The sequence below is a fragment of the Alexandromys fortis genome, unplaced genomic scaffold (genome assembly GCF_014885135.2).
Source record: "Alexandromys fortis isolate MF-2015 unplaced genomic scaffold, M_Fortis_MF-2015_v1.1 scaffold_284, whole genome shotgun sequence".
Lineage (NCBI taxonomy): Eukaryota > Metazoa > Chordata > Mammalia > Rodentia > Cricetidae > Alexandromys > Alexandromys fortis.
The window spans coordinates 373,324-381,087 of NW_026068160.1; the positions used below are offsets into that span (position 1 = coordinate 373,324).

The 7,764-nt window shown below is 55.8% G+C and overlaps 1 protein-coding gene across 3 annotated transcripts in view; it reads left to right on the plus strand.

Annotated features, from left to right (window-relative positions):
* The first annotated feature begins 7,178 nt into the window (after positions 1–7,178).
* Positions 7,179–7,764, plus strand: part of Ccdc124 (coiled-coil domain containing 124) — a 5,179-nt gene continuing 4,593 nt past the window's right edge. Inside the window, exon 1 of one of the 3 annotated variants that reach the window (XM_050127760.1) lies at positions 7,179–7,328. The gene's annotated coding sequence lies outside the window, so the exon portion shown is untranslated. Of the gene's footprint in view, positions 7,329–7,364; positions 7,587–7,764 lie in introns of those variants that run through there. The other 2 variants (XM_050127759.1, XM_050127761.1) reach the window with 2 other exon arrangements.

Genomic DNA, 7,764 nt, shown 5'->3' on the forward strand with positions numbered 1-7,764 from the left:
CCGCGGCCCCCCCCCCCCCCCCCCCCCCCCGCCTCTCCTGCCCTCACTCCTGTTGACTGCCAAAGGGCCAGGTGGAGCCTTTCTCTCCAGGGCTTCCCTGTTGATCTGGCATTCATAGCTAAGGCCAAAAGCCTGACATTCCTGTTGGCTCCTGGGGAGCAGGGGCACTGTCAGGAAGCCAGGAAGGTACAGGCCACAGCAGACAGACAGGAGGACGGGGTCACAGCAGACAGACAGGAGGACGGGGTCACAGCAGACAGACAGGAGGACGGGGCCACAGCAGACAGACAGGAGGACGGGGCCACAGCAGACAGACAGGAGGACGGGGTCACAGCAGACAGGAGGACAGGGTCACAGCAGACAGACAGAAGGACAGGGTCACAGCAGACAGACAGGAGGACGGGTCACAGCAGGCAGGAAGCAGTTAAGGTCTTTGGCAGCATTAGCTCCAGGTGTGGCTGGCTCTGGGACACCTGTGATTCAGTAACCCAAGGGCCTTCCAGCTGAGTGGTCCCTGCCTGGCATCCCAGCATGTGGGAGGCAGAGGTAGGAGAACCAGAAGCTGAAGGTATGTCATCCTTGGTTTCCTGGCGAGGATTAGGCCAGCTTGGGCTATGTGAGACTGTCTGAAGTCCCAAACAAATTCAATACTGAAGACCTGCCCACAGTCGGGCCTCACATAGGAGAGAGTATTGGGGCTCACTCACAACTGGGGCTTCCTCCACACAGCATCATCCACAGGAATCCCAGTGAGGCTGCTGTGTGACCTGCAGCCTGTGGCTGCCCCTCTCTGGTTCTCTATACTGTTGTCACCAAGGCCAGGCCAGGGTTTCTCAGCAGGGGTTAAAATGCAGTTGCCCTGGGAACATAAAGCCTGACCAGAGCCTGCTCTGAGCTTTTCTAATGACCCAGGCTCCTGACGGGAGGGGAGGGGGAGCGAGGCTCAGCGCAGAGCCCTGCTGGTCCCCTGTGAGGCAAGGCTGGTGGCTGTTACCCACTGGCCCTCCTCTGTGGCAGGACTGAGCCCAGGAGCAGGTCCAGGCCAGCCTCCCACCCCCCCAAAGTCTGCCTGAAACACAGCAGAACTAGAGACACTGAAAGGAGAGAAGAAAGGAGGGCAGTGGGGGGTGACGGGGGGGGGGTGCGAGGGAGCTAGGCGGATCTGAGGTGGCCAAGGTGTTGACCTGGAGTTCAAACCCCTCCCCTTCCCCTGAAGCCCAGTGATGGACACAAAGTGCTGCCTGCTCCTTGGTGGGGTAGATGGTTTCCTTGAATGAGGTGAGCCTGGACCATAGGAACTTTTAACAAGCCTCAAGAACAAACCACCATCTCTTCTGTAACAAAAATAAAAAGACAAATTGCAGGGGCTGGAGAGACAGCTCAGTGGCTAAGAGCCCTGGCTGCTCTTGCAGAGGACGCAGGTTTGGTTCCCAGCACCCACATGGCGGCTCACAACTGTCTGGAACTCCAGCTCCAGGGATCCAACACCGCTTCTGACCTCTGCAGGCAACACACACACACACACACACACACACACACACATAATTTAAAATAACAAAATAAACATGTTTTAAAAGAAAAAACTTGCAGGGGTGGTGGCGGCGCACGCCTTTAATCCCAGCACTAGGAGGTAGAGGCAGGCGGATCTCTGAGTTCAAGGCCAACCTGGTCTACGGAGTGAGTTCCAGGACAGCTGAGGCTACACAGTGAGACCCTGTCTCGAAATAAGAAAGAAAGATGGGTGGGGAAGAAAAAGAAAAAGGAAGGAAGAATGTGGGCTCGTTTTGGAGGTCTCCCCAGGTTCTGCACAGAACACCGCAGGGCTGTTGGTTGCCCCCGTTTGATGCCGGCAGAGAGTCTGCAGATTGTTCCCATATCAGCAAGCTCTGGGCCCACCTTATTCAGTGCAGCAGATTGTGGCTGGAGAGGAGAAGAGGGGTCAACCCCAGAAAGCAAACAGGCCCTTGGCCTCCGCTTTGTGTTCCCAGGGGCCTTGTCACATGCTGGGCTTCACACTGCCCAGCCCACTTCACATGAGGCTCCAGGGCGGCTGCTGGCTCTGTCCTTTCTCAAACATTTGTTTTGAGACAAGATGCCTGCAGGTGAGTCATGGCCAGGGCAGCTGAGGAGAGGGCCCAGGCTGCAGCTGCACAAGCCCCAGGGCCAGATGGGAATCTGGGGTCACTTAGGAGGGACCAGCGCAAGGCAGGGTTAGGCCAGGGGGCCAGGAGACGCCAGGATTCCCATCCTGGGGTCTGGGAGGAAAATGACACACAAACCCCTGGTTGACAACAGCAGGCACAGAAGTCCCCAGAGCAAGGGCCTCCATGACAGGCATCTGGCAGCAGAACATTCTGGGGCTCGGCAGAGGTTGGGGGGTCCTTAGAAGAGAAGATGCCAAGTCCCTGTAGACACCATGGTAAGTTTCATTTCACATCAGCTTTGATCAACTAAACCAGACACAGGGGCTGGAGAAACGGCTTAGCAGCTACAGCATGACTGCTCCTGCGGACCAGAGCCCAACTCCAGCACCACATGGTGCTCACAACAGCCTGGGACTCTAGTTAAGGGGAGCTGACACCCCCTTCTCACCTCTGTGGGCACTGACACATGCGTGTCTAGACAGACATGAGGGCAGACAGTCACACACAGAACGCTTAAAACAGCAGATATACCAGGCAGGTCCCTGGCATCCCAGCATGGGGACACAGAGGGACTTGCTGGCCACACAGTCTTAGCTGAATCCGCGACCTCCAGGTTCAAGGAGATCCTGATTCAAAAGGAGGCAAAGGGGAGGGGAAGGAAGTGGTGCTGCGGGAACTTCTGGGCTTCACACACAGAGAACAAATGAAGACTGACTTAGAAACACATTGGAAAACAAGGACGCCAGGTGACAGTAGCGCACGCCTTTAATCCCAGCACTCAGGAGACAGAGGCAGGCGGATCTCAGTCTCTGAGTTCGAGGCCAGCCTGGTCTACAGTGTGAGTTCCAGGACAGCCAGGGTTACAAAGAGAAACCCTGCCTCGAAAAATCAAAAACAGAAAACTAAATAAATAAATAAATAAAGCAACAAAAATAAAATTAAGACCAGGCTTGGTGCACACAGTCATCTCAGCACTGGAGAAGTGGAGGCAGAGGGATGGTCACAAGTTCCAGGCCAGACCCTGCCTCTAAACAAAAGAAGAAAAGCAGCAGCTATGATTAGTCCTGTTAGGTTTTATTTGAATTCCAACAACAACAGCAACAAAATAATAAGGAAGAAATGGGGAGCCTCTTCTTACACCCCTCAACATGGCAGGGTCTACCGGCAGCCCCTGTGAGGAGGGCCTGGACAAAGCTACTCAGAGTGTCTCTCTGCATTTACCAGAGACGCGCTTGGATGTTTGAATTCAGTTTATCTGAATTTACTCCATTTTCTTCTTTTTCCTTCTATGTCCCCTACTGGGAGGAAACTAGAACTGCCCCAGCCCCTCGGGGGATCCTAGGCGGGCCCTACTGGCACCCCTACCCCTCCACAGTGTAGCCAGGGCCTCTGGGCCCCTGCTGACTGGGAAGATAACCAGTTTGCTCTGGCTGTGGATGGCTGGGCTTGCTGGCCAGGGTGCCGTGACCTCAGAAACATTTCATGTGTGGAAGATTAAGGCCCGATTCTGAGGACGAATTTCGCAAGTGTGTGAAAAATGTACCTTTCGGCTTTCGGGAGGAGCGTAGAAAGGTTCTCGAGGAGCCCCCCCCCTCTTCCTGCAGTAGCAGTGGTGTGAACTGGGTCTGTTTGCAGGACGCTGCTGTGAGGGCAGCTTCTCAGCAGCCTTGCTGTGACCCGCAGGAGCCGTGTAAGGCCACGCTCTGTCAAGGGGTCTCTGTGTTTAGCAGCATCAACATGCCACACGAACGGTGGGAGGAACGTGAACCTGTTGGCTGCCTGATCGGCCTGAGCTTAACTGAAAATGGATGAGCAATTCTGAGCCAGGTATGAACCCCACTCCTGTCACCTTCCACACGGGCAGATGAAGCATCAGGGTTTGGGGACATTCTAACCTTCACAGCAAAACAGACTTCAGAGAAAGTGGTGGTGGCTGGGACAGCAGCCCAGCAGGCAGAGTGCGGGGGCTCAGTGCATGCAGAGCTTGCAGCACAACGGTAGAGGGTTTCCCTAGCATGCATGAAGCGCTGGTCCATCCCCAACATAGTGGGGGTGCACTGTGCCCACTTCCTTCTTCAGGGCTCTTAACTTGAGGCCAGCCTGCTCTGCACAGAGAGATCCTGCCGCAACATCGACCCAAGGAGGTCACCCCAGCTGCTTGAGTTTCTGTCTCCAAACACACTGTAAATTTATCATCGTATCAATGTCACATGTGAACTTTGCCATTTAGATAAAATTATGAAGTTTAATAACAAACACAGGCAATGGCTTTATCAGGACAAACGTTTGCGTTTCTCTGGGGGCACCAAACGCTGCTGTCACTCACCGGAGGCCTGGCTGCCTTTGCCATCGCTTGAGAGGCAGAGACAGCACTGTCCGATTGTTCCATGCTCTTTCTTTTGTTTTCCTCATCTTTTTTCTTCCTCTATAGCCTTGGCTGGCCTCGAACTCACAGAGATCCGTCTGCCTCTGCCTCCTGAGTGCTGGGATTAAAGACGTGCACCACCACTGCCTGGCTTTCTCTTTTTGGCTCAGGGTCTCCTGTGGCCCACTGTGGCCTCAAATTCAAGGCCAGCTTTGAACTCCTGATTCTCCTTCCTCCTGTGTTTTATGGTGACAGATGGTGCCACCATCTATCCAACTTATGGCTCAGTCCTAGTCTGTGCAAGCACTGTTAACTGAGCCCCAGCACTCACTTTTGTGAGACTTGTCTTCTGTGTAGCTCAGGTTGGTCTCAGACTTGTGATAATTCTCCTGCCTCAGCCTCCCCAGGGCTGACATAATGCACAGTGCGCTACCACACCTGGTAGCCTTCGGCTGATTTCTTCTGTGAAAGCCACTCAATGTGGATGTCTCCATGGCAACAGAAGTGCTGCTGCTGCGAGCAGGGCCTGGCCAGGAGGGGGCTTCCTTGTTGGGGCCCATCCCCCATCCCATCACTGCCGAGAGGCACCGGAGAAAGTTGACGTCAGTGTTACAGGTTGACAATTGTGTCTCTTTTCCTTTGGGTCCTTCTCAGCATGCCCCGAGATGGGGGGCCAACTCAGGCTGTTGGGTTCGGCGTCTTTCCCCACTTTCCATGACCTCGGACTGCACAGTCCGGTTCCTTACACCTGCCATCCCAGCTCTCAAGATGTAGTGCACCCAGACTGGCTCCGTGGCTACAGAGTGAGTTCTAGTCCAGACTGGGCTACCTAGTTCTCCGTCTAAATAAACAAACATGGCCAGGTGTGGTGGCGCTCGCCTTTAATCCCTGCCTGCCAGGCAGAGGCAGGGAGATTTCTGTGAGCTCCAGGCCGGCATGGTCTACACCATTTGTTCTCAGAACTAAAATAGGAACCTGAGGTCAGGGTCTCCCTGGAAGATACCATCTGGTGTCTGAGCCCTGAACCCGAGGCAGGATGGGGTGCAAACCATGAGACCCTGAGATGGGAGGAAACCCTCACCCGGAGATCTGGCTGAGCTGGGACCCCAACCGTTTCCAATGCTCGAGAACCCTTCCTCCCAGGCTGGAGACCTGAAATTTTCCTATTTTCAGGAAGGGCACAGTCCCAGGGGTTCCTGCTCCCGCCTTTGCCACATTCTGACCCGCAGCCCTGAGGTGAGGGGACGAACCCCCACACCTGCACCCAGGTCCGGAGGCCACACGCACACCGCAAGGGAAATGGAACTTTAAAAACTTTGAAAGTGTCCTGCCGGAGCGCGGATCTTCCCTGGAAGTCCACGCCCGCGCCCCGGGGGGCCTTGGATCCCGAACCTCTCTTAGTCACCCTGCGCCCCCGTACCTGAGGCAGCTCCCCGAGGTGCTTTTCCATCCACGCAGCATCCGGCTTTCACCACAGTCAAGTTCTCTGGAAGTGTTGTTCCTCGCGCTGCTTCAGGGGACAGCGGGGCTGTGCCCCAGTCCCCAGCACCAGAGTGGGTGGGGACATGGGTCCTGCTCTTCCCCGCTTTCCGGATGCCAAACAACACCCCAATGCCTCAGGTCCCCGGTTCCCGATATCACAGTCACAGGGGAAGCGGAATCAGGCAGGACCAGGCCTGGTGTTTGGGAGAGGAGGCGGTGGAGGAAGCCCCGCGGGGCCGCGGGGAGCCAGGGCAGGGCCGCGGGGCTGAGGAGGCCGTCGGGGAAGGGCGAACGACTCACTGAAACCCTCCTTGGGGGGCACAACACCATCTGGACACACAGGGACCCAGGGGTGACGCACGCGGCAGTAAATCTGACAGATGCACATTTGAAGTATGGCAGGTTAGGATAAGCTTAGTTACGGATGAAGTTACTGGTGTCAGGGAACAGCTCGGCGGGGTCGGGGGCGAAGCTGAAGAAACAGGGACAACAGAGGAAGCCGGGCCGCAGCGGTTTGTCTGTTATCCGGGTGTCTGCATTTATCTCAGCGTCCCCGCCGGCTGCTTCAGGCCCCGCTGCGCTGGAAACCACGCCTGGCTATGTTGGCTGCATTTCATTTTATTTATTTATTTTGGATTTTCGAGACAAGGTTTCTTTGTGGCTTTGGTTCCGGTCCTGGAACTAGCTCTTGTAGACCAGGCTGGCCTCGAACTCACAGAGATCCGCCTGCCTCTGCCTCCCAAGTGCTGGGATTAAAGGCGGGTGAGCGCTACCCTTGGTGTTTTTTTTTTTTTTTTTTTTTATCGGTTGCATTTTAGTCTAATTAAATTTCTACTCGCTCTGATCTTCAGTTTTCCCACCAGGGCGTGACAAGGAATGCTGTTCTCTTTTGTCCCGAGCCAGGGTGGCCACTGACCTGGCAAAGTGCCCGGGAAAGGCCAGGACGCGGCCCCATGTGGGCACGGCCGCCCCCTGGCGGCCCGGCAACGAATGTCATTCATAGACCCCCATGTGACGCCGGCGCCGCCATCTTTTCTCCGGGCAGCGGCCAGCTTGATAAGGTCATTGTCGTATATTGTCGCTTTATCGTCTGTCTTTGTTCATCAATATCTGAAACGAGACTATGAAATGACATTTAGAAACATAATTTGCTCGGAAAAAAGAAGAAAAGCTGGCAACATTGGTTAAGAACTTTGGTTTAGAGGAAAACTGGTTGGTATAGCCTCTACCAAGATGGCGGCATCAGCTAGCGTCATGAGCGGCGCGCCACAGATAAGTTAGTGCGCAGGCGTGGTGACGTCACGGACACGCGACCGGGCCGGTGCCGGGGGGAAGAGGTAGGAGCGGCTGCGGCGCGGGCGGAGCCGGGCTGCGGGGCTCGCTGGGCAGGCGCGGCTCGGCCTGGGGTCCTTCCGCCGGGAAGACGGAACCGGAGATGGGGTGCCCGGGAGTGGGCGCTCGTGCAAGCAGGCGCGGCAGGTGGCGGGGAGCTGAGCCCGTTCCCGGGCCCAGCCCGAGCCTGGAGGGCTTCCTGGAGGAGGAGGCGTTTCCCCTGACTTTTTTCCTGCCGCTCGGCAGCACTCACGGGGAATTACGTGAGCACTTTTTGAGAGGGTTTATTTGGACCCCGGGCTCATTTTGTAGCCTAGGCTGCCTCGAACTCGGTGTAGTCCTCTTGCCTCAGTTTTGCCAAGTGGCGTGGTCACATGCGTGCGCCAGTGATGCCCGGCCTGGGAACATTTTTCCTGGTGGTTTTCGTTTAGGTCGGGAAAC